We start from the raw sequence: 15,843 nt of genomic DNA, 5'->3' as shown, positions 1-15,843 counted from the left end.
TACAAACGGACGACTTTTATCCTCCAAGGTCGGCGACACACAGTGATCCAAAACGTAAATCTATCTGGACTAATAACTTTTCTCCTATTTAGCAGATTATCATGTAACTTTGTAAAGTAGTTAAAAGTAGTATTTTTTTTTTGTATACAAACTCTGATTACGTTTGTATAAACGGAACTACCCACTATAGCGGGGGGGGGGATGCATTTAGAGAAAATGAATAACTTTTCTCCTATTTAACAGATTATCATGAAACTTTGTACAGTAGTTACAGGTAGTATATTTGTTTTCTATACAAACTCTGAAAATAGCCATTATGAGGTGTATCTAGAGAAAATTAATAACTTTTCTCCTACGTAACAGATTTTCATAAAAGAATATAAGGAAAATTAAGAATAATTAGAACAAGGGGAATATAAGGAGAGCAAAGGGACGATAGAGAGAACAAGAGGAATACAAGGAGAAGAAAGGGATGGCAAAGAGAATAAGGGTAATACAATGAAAACAGGGGGAAGACAAATTGAACAAGGAGGCGACAAAGAGAACAAGGTGACGATAAGGAGAACAAGGGGAATATAAGGATGAGAGGGGGTTACATTTTAGTGACGGTCAATTTCAGAGTTGCGCTCATATCTTTAGAGAAGAAAGACGTCTTTCTACGTGAAAAACACATTCACATACGTTTGATTTTATTTATGTGGCGGAGACATTACGACTTAATTGCTAATCCATTGTATTCATGTCCAATTTGACGCATGCTCACACATATCAGTCGACTGTGCCAAGATTCCTTGTGTTTCCAGGATGCATGTAGGCAATCCCGCATTTCCCTGGACCAGGCTCGTCCGTTCTACTATTAACGAACACAGATCATGCAGGTAGATAGGCTAATGAATTTTTGTCGGGCGACGAGATCGAACGGAAATGGCAACATTCAACAATATGGAAGGTAATCAGAGGCTATAGAAGAAAATGTGAAGTTCTTTTCTAAACAGGCGGTGATCACGTGTGCATTTGAAAGCGCCTTATTAAATCTTGCATTTGTGGCTTGGAAATATTTATAAGAATTAGCACGGTGAAATAATTTAATCGTCATAAATTAGTTTGCGTTTTCCATACGGTATGGTTAAAATTCCTGCACGTTCGATGTTTTTACTGTGGGTAATAAAGAGTGGAATGACGTGGCTGCTGCCTTTCGCTGCAATGTCACGGAATAGGGATACTGGATCAAGCAAAGCGTACAACTATCAATACCAACTACAGCAGTGTTTCTTAATTTTTTTTCACCATGGAGCCCCTTCTAATCTATAGTCCTACCAAGGAATCCCCTTGTAATCCATTATTATTATTATTATTATTATTATTATTATTATTATTATTATTATTATTATTATTATTATTATTATTATTATTATTATTATTATATTGAACAAAATTGTAGTAAATAACCAACCAATTATGATCGAAAGTGTTGCTTAAATTTGGGGAACAGTTGCTTAGTTTCCATGTTTGATAACAGACAATCGTCCAAAGAGTTTGTTTCACAGAGAGTGGCTTCAAATAAGTTATAATTCATACTCTTAAGTTCGTTGTGCACGGCTGTCTCCCTCCATCTCTCGTTTTTAGACTCCATTCCGCTACAGTTGAGGTCCAGCTGTGGGAATCAAAACAATACTCAAGCTTCTAAATGGAGCGGACATAATCTCTAACAATAAGAAACAGCATCTTCATCCATTCACCCTGCTCGCATGTCATCAGACCGTGTTAACTCAGGTTGTAGAGCTTTCGCCACTGGGCTTGAAAGTAATGTAGGTTCGACTCCAGCCAGAAGCAAAAATGTTTCATCTCTCTTCGTGTTTTTTTTTTTTTTTTTTCCCCCTGTGTTGAGAATTGTGTAGTTTACTATGATAAAAAGGTGAGACAAGTTCATGGACCTCAGGCCTTCTGTTGTCTTCATATTTTGACATGGACTAGAGCAGTGATGACAAAGCTAGCGCATTTTTCTGACCTTGACGTCGTGCGCGGGCATCAAGCGCTAAGTATGGAAAGAGGAAGGAATGTGTATATGAATAAGCAGCCTGTTGGATTAAGAAAACAGTGGTGCACAAACTTCAAACGGAACGTGAAATTTTATGTCGTTATTTTTATATGGCTTCTGTCTGTTTGATAGTTTCTATATTGTCTGTTAAACAAAAGTACTAATACCAGTTTCTTAATATCACAGTTATGTTTTAAATGTTTATAACATAATAAAGAGTTAAGAAGGAATATTCACATAAATTCCATAGTAGTGCAACTATACTGTACTAAATGGATGAAACACATCATTCATAAAGAAAGTCATATCCCAAAAAAAGAGATAGAGTATGACATAATAAGTTGGAATTGATATTGATGGTACCTTTAGCCCTATAAAAGTAATCAATAAACTAATCAGAACAATATTACAGTACAAAGCAAAGCTACCTAGGTGCTATATATGTTTTAAGTGTAACTAATATTCCATAACAAAACTCTTATCGCATTATGCTTTTAAGGTGATATTGATGAGCAACTTCCTATCATCAGAATATTAAATTATTTTCTCGAAATCTACTGAAGCTCTAGAGCTGACATTTTTACAACACATGGGCACGTATCTTTTGCTTATGATGTAACAGTAGTTGCTTTGTTAATTCATTTCCTTACAAACAATTTCCATGCGAATATTTTCAAAATTTTCAATACACTTTCTTCAGTAATACGTATTTACGGTATATTAGATTTACGAAAACATTCTGTAACGCTACTAAATAAATAGGTCTGTATTTGAAAATGTCACTTTTCTATTTAAAAAAGTTGAGAAAATATTTCGTTCGAACAAAAAAAAATCAAACTTGTGATAAATGAACATTAAAATTAAAACTTACATTCTTATAATGCTCTTATACTTCTCAGATAAATCTAAAAATTAACATGGATACAGTTTTAATAAGTTCTCTTCCCTTTATCTATTGAATCAGTGCTGGCCATCCCTGTATATAGCTCGATCAAGCGGCATATACTATCTCTTTCATCTGTCTCTTTCCTTTCCGCTGTAAAGCGCTTAGGCTCTCTTGGGCTCTAAAGCGCGCGCTTGCTCCTATGGGCATCAGTTGACATCACTGGGCTAGAGAAATGATTGCAAAGTACTGATTGGAACCTTCTATTACGGCCAAGGTTCTTGTATGTTCTGTAAAATCGCCCTCTACCGGGATTCAAGTTTCGAACCTCGGATCTAGAGGCAAACATAGTTGCTACACCGAGGGTGAATTTGATTGAAGATATCAGGCCATTGTTGCTAAAAAAAGTGTTTTCTTGATTTTTGTTGTCTTTTTTTTCGGAGTTTAATTTTTTTCTCCCTCTGCACGTCATCTTTTTTTCGTTCATAGTGTTCTGCCCAAGGGCAGGTCTTCCACTGCAAACGCAGAATTCTCCAGTCTTTCCTATTTTCTGCCTTCCTCTTTGTCTCCTCATATGATCCATATATCTTAATGTCGTCTATCATCTGATATCTTCTTCTGCACCGAACTCTTCTCCCGTTCACCATTCCTTCCAGTGCATCCTTCAGTAGGCAGTTTCTTCTCAGCCAGTGACCCAACCAATCCTTTTTCTCTTCCTGATCAGTTTCAGCATCATTCTTTCTTCACCCACTCTTTCCAACACAACTTCGTTTCTTACTCTGTCCATTTCACACGCTCCATCCTTCGCCATATCCACATTTCAAATGTTTCTATTAGCTTAACTTCGTCGTAATGTCTATGTTTCTGCCCCATACAATGCTGCACTTTACTAGTCTCTTCCTTAGTTCTTTCTCCAGATGTCCGCAGAAGATGCTCCTTTTTCTATTAAAAGCTTCCTTTGCCATTGCTATCCTTTTTGACTTCTTGACAGCAGCTCATGTTACTGCTTATAGTATACTCTATTTTTTTTCATGGAGTGCAGTTTCATAGAAAGAACTTTGCCGACAGACCTTCTACTGCCCCCTACTAATTGGTTGTCATAAATAAATTTCTTCCTTACTGTGACGGAAATCTTGTCTTCTCCTGTCAGTAACCAACCACAACCCTTGTTCAGAAGAATTGACAGGCTCCCGTCAAATCCACGTGGAGGCAGAGTTGCTACATCTTTTCCGAATTCCAAGAATCTCATCAGTCTCATTTCGAGGGTCACCAGGATTGTGGCAACTGTGCAATGTTGGGACGAGGGGACAGGATGGAATTTTCAGAGTTGTTTGTGTAGGAAGTCATAAATCTGTAAGTGGGTGTTCAAAGGAGCCACCGAACTGCACTCCTTGAAATAAAATAGAGTATACACCCCAAGTATTTGAAGCTGTTCACTTTCTCTACTGCCTCATTTATGTCGCAAGTTTACCTTCTTTACTTTTCTTCCTATGACCATGGTCTTCGTCTTCGTGGCATTTATCTTAATTCCATCCTCCTCACAGCTGTCATTTAATTCCCTTATTCTTATCCCTTAGTATCATCTTCTCTTCTAACAAAGCCATAGCATCAGCAAATCTTACACACTTTATTCTTCTTCCTCCTATTATCACTCTTCCCATGTTCTGAAAACAGTTCTTCACTAAGTCTTCCGAGTAGATGTTGAATAGGGTAGATGATAAAGGACATCCTTGTCGTACTGCTGTCAATAAATATGGTATGCTCGTCTGGCTTTATTCTGTCAGTTGCTTTTTCCTAGAATAACTTTTTAATTCGTAAGTGGCTTAAGTGCGACTGAGTACTGTATTTTGGTAGATATTTCACTTTTGATTCGATTGTAGAGAGACACTTTGACATGTGGCTGGCAAATGTGACATGTCCGCGGCAAGTGTTGCTCACAATATTGCATATAGTTGCCCTTTCAAGTGCGCAAAACAGATGGGATAACTCAACTGAAGTGGCTGTGGGACACCAAATTTAAGTCAACTTGTGATGGATGACATCGCGGAACCGAGACCAAACTTCGGAGTAAAGTTTCAAGTCTTCATTTATCAAGTTGATGACAGAGTATTGTTGGCTCCTAAGTTACAATCTCCACAGTCAGTACTAAGAACTTCGTTAAAAGTAAGACTATTGCATGTTTTCGAAATGGTGTTCTCTTCAGTCAGTAATAAGAACTTTGTTGCAAAAGACGGTGGTCGGACTTTCAGACAATAATCCAGTCAGCAATAAGGACTTTATTAAAGATACAATTATTGTCATTTAAATAATATTCTCTCCAGTGAGCAATAAGGACATTATCGCATTATTAAACGATAATCTGTCCAATTAGCAATAAAACCTTCTTAGGGTTTGAAATAATGATCTTCCCAATCAGCCATATATATATTATTTTTTTTTTTTTACAAATATCACTATTGTTAGGGTTTGAAATGATAATGTTTCCAGTCAGCAATAAGAATTAAAAAAAAATGAGATCTTTGTAGGGTTTAAAATGGTAATCTCCTCAATTAGCAATAAGAATTTTGTTAAAAATCGGACCTTCTTAGAATTTGAAATGATAATCTTCCCAATCAGCAATAGGAATTTTGTTAAAAATGAGACCTTCTTAGGATTTGAAATGATAATCTTCCCAATCAGCAATAGGAATTTTGTTAAAAATGAGACCTTCTTAGGATTTGAAATGATAATCTCCCGAATCAGCAATAAGAATTTTATTAAAAATGAGACCTTCTTAGTATTTGAAATGATAATCTCCCCAATCAGCAATATGAATTTTGTTAGAATTAGACCTTCTTAGGATTTGAAATGATAATCTCCCCAATCAACAATATGTATTTTGTTAAAAATAAGATCTTCTTAGAATGTGAAATGATAATCTCCCCAATCAGCAATAGGGATTTTGTTAAAATGAGACCTTCTTAGGATTTGAAATGATAAAACTCCCCAAACAGGAATAAGAATTTTGTAACAAATGAGATTATTGTTAATGTTTGAAATGATAATCTCTCCAATCAACAATAAGAACTGTTATAAATGAGATTGTTAGATTTCGAAATGATAATTTCCTCGATTATCAATAAAAAACTTAGTTACAAATTTCACTATTGTCACAGTTTTAAATGATAATCTCTATAATAGCATTATTTTAAAATTAAGTTATGATTTATTTAACGACGCTAGCAAATGTCGAGGTTATATCAGCGTCGCCGGTGTGCCGGAATTTTGTCCCGTAGGACTTCTTTTACATGTCACTAAATCTAGTGACATGAACGTGTTGCATTTAAGCACACTTAAATGCCATCGACCTGTGCCGGGATCGAACCCGCGACCTCGGGCACAGAAGGCCAGCGCTATACCAACTGTGCCACTCAGGGCGACGCATTATTTTATAAATGAAATACTTCCGAAATTAGAAAATGAAACAGATTTAATGAACACTAAAAATTTAAATTTTGAAGTTACATCCTAGACCATATATGTAACAGATAACTCATCGCTATGTTAAAATCGGCAGCACGTTGAAAAGAACAACCGCCAGGATCCCACCCGTCTGCCGTAAACGAACACGAGATGGCAGTACAGTCGCTAATGCAATTCAAATGGGAATTATGACTCCACTCATACATTATCGACCCGACAGTCAGGTTCGAGGCACAGGAACAACAGCCCGCTGAAGTCCACTCAGAAAAATGCAGAATTTATGAGCCCACATTTCCATTCTATTTGGCGAAATATCACCTCACCTCCATTGAAGTAGTTGGGCTAATGGTTGGCGCTAGGGGCACAATACCTCGCCTCTTTGCCAGTTTCTGCAAGAAGTTCCAGCTGAACAACGACTTCATTCGTGATGTTTCCCTTGCCGCTATCAGAGGATCACTTGCCATTTTCAAATACATCTGTACTTTGTTTCCTAAAAAGGGAGAAGTTTGCTCGAATGTCTAATCTGTTTGTTTACTATGTTTAGGCCTATTATATGCATGCTATTATCTTTCCTATACTTAATTTTCCCTTTTGTTCGTTCCTCTCCTTTCTCTTTTGTGGTCTGTTTTTGTTTTCACTCAATATGTTTATTATGCTTTGTCCAGTGAGGCAGTCCCGTCATTGGGAAAGCTGAAAGAATGTGTGGAAGACGTTTTTGTGATATAACAACTAGATGGCAGCGTAGTAAACCTGACAAAAGTTTTTAACCTCAAAGCTTATAAGGCCGACCTATCTGGGTATATAATTATGATCTAGGGTTATATATATTTACTTTTATTTACTTTTTTGTTTTTCCATTTGTAGATGCAAATTTAAAATTATGGATTCTTGGTTCTTTTCTAGCGATCTGAGCAGCGTAACGCCTTTATCGTGACCTCAGTGCCTCAAAATTGTGGGGGGAAAAATGCAACGCACCACAAAATCATCGAAGTTCAGTCGCATATCCCCTTAGCAATATACCGACCGACCCTAACTCAGTGCCGAGGAGGAGATACCTACCACGAAGCTTTGCATTTTACGACTTGCAGGAAATTGGTTTCGGGGGCCACCGACCCTCAGCCAATTTTTTTCCACGATTTACACAACATGTGAACTTAACGAATGATTTAAGGCGTCCTTCTCCCCCTCCTTGTTGGAGTTGCGGAGTCACAAAGAACTCTTTGACCATAAGCACTTGGAGAGTTTTTCACGAGATAATTTAATGTGTGGAGGCGTAACTTGAAACTGCGCGCAGCTGGGCTCAGAAAAAGCAGTTGAGTTGGTCAGTGAAGGTTGAAGATGCTGGGATACTCCTAGCGTTTGTCACATGTCTTGAGAGGGTGCAGGTCAGATCGGCTGTGGGGAGAACTTTTCCTCTCTTCTGGGACGAATAGTGTATATAGCACTTCACGTTTCCAATTTATATGTTTTCCCTACAGAGAGAACTATTTATTACTGTCGTCGGAGGGAGGAAAAGCGGCTAACTGGAAGTCTGGTTGATTTTCATTTTTTTTTTTTCCAATTCCAATTTAGATTTGTTTAATAATAACCAGAGACCGGAACTTTGGCAGAATGCCTTTTTAAATGTGTTAAATCTATCTTCATTTTGAAAGTAAATCTGTACGAATTATACCTTTGTGATTGAAACGTCACAGTTTTATGTTGCCCTTTTCTTCCTTTTTTAAATATAAATGCCTAATTTACAAAACGCTTTTTTGCCTTTATTTGATTATTTATCTATTATTTATTAATTTATTATTACAAATTTCCTACAGGTATATTTTAATTTATTTCTATAACCGCTACAATGAAAGTGACTTCACCGAATGTAGGCTATATTATTGTCTTTCAGTCATCTCATTTTGCAACAATGAGTGCTGCCGTGCAAAAATGTACGACAGTAAGCGTTTTAATTATCGCTTGTGTTTATTTGACAAGGCAACAATGAGTGCGGGTCTAACGTTATTTTTAACGGTTATTTTTCTTTCAGTTTTCATTGCGTCGTTGTTGTAGCTAGCTAAATATTTCATATCGCAATCAGTACGACCAAACACAAAAATGCACTTTCCAAGGCTACTGGGAAGAAGATTTCTTTGCTTCCAACAGTAACCGCAACATCGAGTCGAAAATCTCAATTTGCATTCGACTTATGTAAAGCTTTTCTTGCTGCCGAAATCCCTTTGTGGAAAGTACAAGGTTGTGGGTCTAGTGCAAGGTTTTTGTAATTGCCTTTTATTGCGTATTTTAGCTATTTATAATGTCTTTTTGCCTGCCTATTTTAGCTATTTATGATTCCTTTCTGCCTGCCTATTTTAATGATTCATAATGTCTAAACTTCCGGTCTCTGATAATAACATATACATTAAAAAACGCTACATGAAAGTACCCCGAAAGAGCAAAGTTCGTGTTCGGGGACAGTTCCGTTTTGATGGAAAGACTTGAAAATGACATACAATTTTACTTTGTTCATCAAACATACCTATTTTTTCTGAATTAAAATTTAAGATTCTGATTACACAGATTATACATACGGATAATTAAATATTAAAAATTTAAAATTTTTGCACTAAGATTACATTCTTAAGAAAAGTAGACAGAAACATACATAAATATACATACTTTGTAGACAAAATACTTAAGAAAAAAGGTCACATAAAGATAATAATAAAGTTAGTAATAATAATACTAGTAATAAATTAGTGAAAAAAGAGACGATGTTAAAATTGGTGGATTAATATTAACTCATTATTAGTAGTATAATTAGTTCAGATCATGTTGTTATAGTAACAAAAGATAAGATAGAAAAATATACTTAGGATAGAAATAAACTTGTTTTACAATACATGATACATATAAAACAGGGAAGTCTGTCATATAAATTGTTTAATTCTGGATCTGAAAATTTCATTGCTTAAAGTAGTCAGTTTCATTTAGTAGTTACTTATAACTGAATATATCTTCAAGTAGCCCATTCTCATTATTTCAACATTAATTTTAAAACCAAAGGACGAAATAAAGTAATTTCCTAATGATTTTGTGTGCAAGAATTTCTGCTTTATCATTATGAATTGGTAGGAAAAGAATATTTTTACAGTTTCAGAGCTATGATAGGTTTAAGTAACTCATATATTCACGTCAAACGCCTATACAGAGTGAAAGTGACATAAACCTATAGATTTTCAGAGCAAATACCTCATGTTGTATATAACAAAAATGTGTAATGCCATATTGGTGGAAAGTTCTTAGTTTTCTCAGAATTTTTTTTTTCCCCTCACATGTTTAACACCTTATTCGGTAAAGGCCCATTCACAATGCAGATTAAACATACCGTAAGCGTTAACTTAAGAATGTAAACGTTACGGTAAAATTACATCATTCATGATGGGGACATAAACATAACCGCAAAGATACTTGGTAACCATGGAAACATAACAACGACTCCATTTCCTCATATTCTGTCGTATACTTCAGCGCTCCACGGTTGTGTTCTGTTTGCAAATCACGTAAGCATAAGCATGAAATTATGAAGTTCGCGAACTTTCATGTTAACGTCTAATGCCAATGTGAATGTCAGTGTTTTGTGAATCATTGTGAATGATCCCATTTGGTAACCTGGCCGCAAACTTCTGTGTTTATGTTACGGTTATGTTTAATTTTCATTGTGAATGGGCCTTAACTATTGCGAGTAGGATCATATTGTTTGTCCATATCGATAGAAAATGTAATAAAGAATCGTTTATTCTTCTGGCGTATTTCCATACGTAGATCAGTCATGTCAATTGATGCCCGTAGGAGCAAGCGCGCGCCTTAGAGCTCAGGAGAACCTGAGCGCTTTACAGCGCAAAGGAAAGAGACAGACGAAAGAGGTAGTATATGCCGCTTGGTCGAGATACATTCAGGGATGGCCAGCACTGATTCAATAGATAAAGGGAATAGAACTTATTAAAACTGTATCCATGTTAATTTTTAGATTTGTCTGGGAAGTAGGCCTATAAGTGCATTATTAGAATGTAAGTTTTAATTTTAATGCTCATTTTTCACAAGTTTGATTTTTTTATTCAAAAGAAATATTTTCCCAACTTTTCGTATAGAAAAGTGAAATTTTCAGGTATAGGCCTATTTATTTAGTAGCCTTACAGAATGTTTTCGTAAATCTAATATACCGCGAATTGAAACTTTTGAAAATATTCGCATGGAAATTGTTTGTAAGGAAATGAATTAACAAAGCAACTACTGTTACATCATAAGCTAAAGATACATGCCCATGTGTTGTAAAAATGCCAGCTCTGTAGCTTCAGCACATTTCGAGAAAATAATTTAATATTCTGATGATAGGAAGTTGCTCACAAATATCACCTTAAAAGCATAGTGCGATAAGAGTTTTGTTATGGAATATTAGTTACACTTAAAACATATACAGCACCTAGGTAACTTTGTTTTGTATTGTAACATCGTTTTGATTAGTTTATTGATTACTTTTATAAGGCTAAAGGTACCATCAATATCAATTCCAACTTATGTTATACTCAATCTCTCTTTTTTTTTTTTTTTTTTTTTTTTTTTTTTTTTTTTTGGGATACCACTTTCTTTATGATTGATGTAGCCTATTTCATCCATTTAGTACAGTATTGTTGTACTACTATGGAATTTATGTGAATATTTCTTCTTAACTCTTTATTATTTTATTACCGTTTAAAACAACTGCAATATTAAGAAATTGGTATTAGTACTTTTGTTTTACAGACAATATAGATAATAACAAACAGAAAAAAGCCATATAAAAATAACGACATAAAATTTCACGTTCCGTTTGAAGTTTGTGCACCACAGTTTTCTTAATCCAACAGGCTGCTTATTCATACACACAACCCTTCATCTTTCCATACTTAGCGCTTCATGCCCGTGCACGACGTCAAGGTCAGAAAAATGCGCTTGTTTGACATAACTGTGTTACGGTTATGTTTAATTTTCATTGTGAATGGGTCTTAACTATGGGCGAGTAGGGTCGTAATGTTTGTCCATATCAATAGAAAATGTAATAAATAAACGTTTATTCGTGTGGCGTATTTTCTAGAACGTAGACGGTATTCGTGTGTCAGTGTACGTATCCAGCATTTGTTGAAGTGTACCACTCTGTTTTTATTGAATCCTTAAAAAGAAACAATTGGGTGTCTTGACTTGACTGTTGGCAGTACATCTCCTTGTGACCAGGAAGTTTGCGGGCATAGTTTGGTTTCTCCGTAATAAATAGGGTTTTACAACGACTGGGAGTTTCAGCCACCGTATAAACACAGTTCCCAGGTCCAGTATAAAATAATTTTTTAGAAGTTTACTGTTCTTCCCGCAACTGCTTTCCCACGCGTGCTTCAAAAGAATCCGAACAAATTTCCATGTTATTATCCGAAATCAGGTAAATCCAGTTCCTTAGTGGCGTTCCCATTACAACAATCTTCTGTTTCCGTAATAAGCTAGCCCCAATTTCATGCGTCTATGAAGAGCTTGCTTGGCCTTTCCCGACGTCCACGGTGACCACCACGACACGCATGCAATTATGCAGCTAGAAAGCATGCCAAACTTGATGAAACTCTGTACTTATTGTATTATTCATTCACTAGCCGTACCCGTGCGCTCCGCTGCACCTGTTAGAAATAAATATAAAGTAATTACATAATTAAAATAGGACGTTTGATCCAGGGAACATTCGTGTTTGATAGAAGGATAAATCGTTTAATATGTTACTTAATTTAAATCGTATTTAAAATATTAAAATGCGATCATTTTGATCCAGAGACCACTCATTTGTTGCAATGACAATTCCTTTAACATGTTTCTTAATTGTTATTAACAATTATTTAAAAAAAAAGCGAAAGTTAACAGAAAAATTTTGGCTACAGATTTATTATTATGTTTATATTATATTATATTATGAAAAAGTGTGTTGATAACGGATGTACTCGAATTAGAAAGTTTTTAATTTGTTGTGGGAGCTCTTGAATCTCAGGAGGAACAACTTTTACAACAGCGCAACATAATCTGCTTGGCTCATTACCCAATTTTTTTGCATTGCATTTATTGCATATATATTTTAATACGATTCAATTGAGCATAGTTAAAATTTGAATTATAAAATAATGGATTGCTAAGCTAATGTACTATTACTGCATACTAAATCAATACACTCTCGTTGTTAGTTAATTCTCTGAGATAAAAATGAATATGTACATTAAACATTATTATAAGAAATACAGGAAATGAATATACAGAATAACTATCAAGTTTTCTGTGCATAAGAAGCTATTTTAATCTTACCTGTCCTCCATTCACTCACAAGTTATTGTAATAACATTATAGCATTATGTCCATCCAGAGAAACTACACTTTCCAATGATGAAATAATAATTATTTATACAAAACGGTTAATTTAGCTTCTGATATTACTTCATACAAGCACAGAAACATTGTCTGTAGGCTACGTTTAATAGCTTTCGATTGTTGATGTCCAAGGCCGGAGTTTTGATTCGCTGTTACGAGATGCGCAGATGTTTATTCTTTATCCCTTACTAGCCGTACCCATGCGCTGCACCTCTTAGAAATAAATATAAAATAATTACATAATTAAAATAGGACGTTTGATCCAGGGAACATTCGTATTTGGTAGAAGGATAAATCGTTTAATATGTTACTTAATTTAAATTGTATTTAAATAATTAAAATGCGGTCATTTTGGTCCAGAGAGCAATCATTTGCTGCAATGGCAATTCCTTTAACATGTTTCTTAATTGTTATTACATGCAACCATAGTTTAATGAAGATTGATATATCATTTAGTTTTAATGTGTATACTTTATATTACTTGCTATATGTTTCAGAAGTTACTGTAATAACATTGTAGAATTATGTCCATCTAGAGAAACTACACTTTCCAATGGTGAAATAATAATTAAACAATAAAATTAATTAGCTTCCGATAGTACTTCATACAAACACAGAAACATTCTCTGTAGGCTATGTTTAATAGCTTTCGATTGTTGTTGTCCAAGGCCCCTTATAGACGAAGTCATTTGTTTTTATTTCAGTACAGCGCCTTAGATGGCGTTGTTATTGTAATTTTAATACTCATTTATCTCATTAAATATCAGTCCTATCAAAATTGTGTATAGAATAAAACTTATGTGAAATAATTTTTTTAAAAACTTTATTATGTAACATTTTTCACGAAAATTAATAAGTCCACACCTGTGGAGTAACGGTTAGCACGTCTAGCCGCGAAACCAGGTGGCCCGGGTTCGATTCCCGGTCGGGGCAAGTTACCTGGTTGAGGTTTTTTCCGGGGTTTTCCCTCAACCCAATATGAGCAAATGCTGGGTAACTTTCGGTGTTGGACCCCGAACTCATTTCACCGGCATTATCACCTTCATCTCATTCAGACGCTAAATAACCTAAGCTGTTGATAAAGCGTCGTAAAATAACCTACTAAAATAAAAAAAAATAAAATAAAAAATTAATAATAAGGGAGATATTTCGATTTATTTAATTGAAGCTCCCTTATAATCCCCCTTTTAAATAAAGTATTTTGAATGTCATATAGCCTAAGTTACAACGAACTTAATTTATATTCCAATTTTCATATAAATCGGATCAGCCATTATCGCGTGAAAAGGTAACAAACATCCAGACAGACAGACAGACAGACAGACAGACAGACATACAAACAAAAAATTCAAAAAAGCGATTTTCTGTTTCAGGATGGTTAATTATAAATGTTAACACCAATTATTTTTGGAAAATCGAAAATTACCAGAAAAATTTTGGCTACAGATTTATTATTAGTATAGATTTCGTGTTCTGCCCAAGGGAAGGTCTTTCACTGCAAACCCAGCTTTCTCCAATCTTTCCTATTTTCTGCCTTCCTCTTTATCTCCTCATATGATCCATATATCTTAATGTCGTCTATCATCTGGTATCTTCTTCTGCCCCGAACTTTTCTCCCGTTCATAATTCCTTCCAGTGCATCCTTCAGTAGTCAGTTTCTTCTCAGCCAGTGAACCAACAAATTCCTTTTCCTCTTCCTGATCAGTTTCAGCATCATTCTTTCTTCACCCACTCTTTCCAGCACATTCTGTCTGTCCATTTCACACGCTCCATCCTTCTCCATATCCACATTTTAAATGCTTCTATTTGCTTCTCTTCACTTCGTCGTAATGTTCACGTTTCTACCCCATACAATGCCACACTCCATACAAAGCACTTCACTAGTCTCTTCCTTAGTTCTTTTTCCAGAGGTCTGCAGAAGATGCTTCTTTTCCTATTAAAAGCTTCCTTGGTCATTGCTATCCTCCTTTTGACTTCCTGGCAGCAGCTCATGTTACTGCTAATAGTACACCCCAAGTACCTGAAGCTGTCCACTTGCTGTACTGCCTCGTTTAGAATTCGCAACTATACCTTCTTTATTTTTCTTCCTACGACCATGGTCTTCGTCTTATTTATATTGAGTTCTGTAACATAATTATTCATAATTCAACAACAAAAATAATAATGTAAATCTAGTTTTTCAGGTAAAGCTGGCTGTAAAGCAGATTTGAATAATTTCGATCCTGGGATCTCTGGTTGAACGTACTAGCGCTCTACCAACTGAGCTACCCAGGATCTCTACCAGACTTCGTCTCAATTTTTCCCTTAAAGTTTTGTGTTACGTAATAAGAGACCAAACGCCAAAAATCTTTTTCGATATATTGGCCATTGAAATAGATTTTTTTTATAAAGCCTTTTATTTAAGAAGTATTATAACATTCATACTATTACAAAAAATAACACAAATAATACCAAAAAAGAAAAGGCTAACCCATTTTTGATAAGAGACCAGCAGTTGAATTAATATTTCAAAGCAAAATAAATAAATGAATTTTATGCAATAAACGAATTTTTGCTTTTAAATAGCAGAAAATTCAGATTTCGCATTCTTGATTTTTTTAGAGTTAAATTAGCCTACCATCAATATATTTGTGCAAATATCTAATTTTTTCCAAATTGTCGGTTGGTCTATTATTGCGTAACTCCGTCCAGTTAATACTCGACTTGGCAATATACAGGTGATTCATGAGGAAAGGTCACAAATTTAATATACGACATCTTAGGCTATTTTGAGTGAAAAAGTTCACATGAACATAGGTACGTTTTCGAACGATGGCGGAGCTAGATGCATTTTTTTGGTAAAACGTCTCGCCCCAATGTGAATCAGACGTTACCATATGCTGCTGACATGAGATGTGAGACAAGGTCACGGATCGCAATGAATGACGTAACATTGGAATCTGCATTGTGAGCGACGTGGATAAATTCATTCACCTCACAAACCGGGTAATGGGGCATTACAAATGTCCAATCGCCTGCCTTTATCTGATGTAATGACACAGATCCTGCG

The sequence above is a fragment of the Periplaneta americana genome, chromosome 4, assembly GCF_040183065.1.
Source record: "Periplaneta americana isolate PAMFEO1 chromosome 4, P.americana_PAMFEO1_priV1, whole genome shotgun sequence".
Lineage (NCBI taxonomy): Eukaryota > Metazoa > Arthropoda > Insecta > Blattodea > Blattidae > Periplaneta > Periplaneta americana.
The sequence above is the reverse complement of the archived record's forward strand: the minus strand, read 5'-3'. Positions refer to the sequence as shown.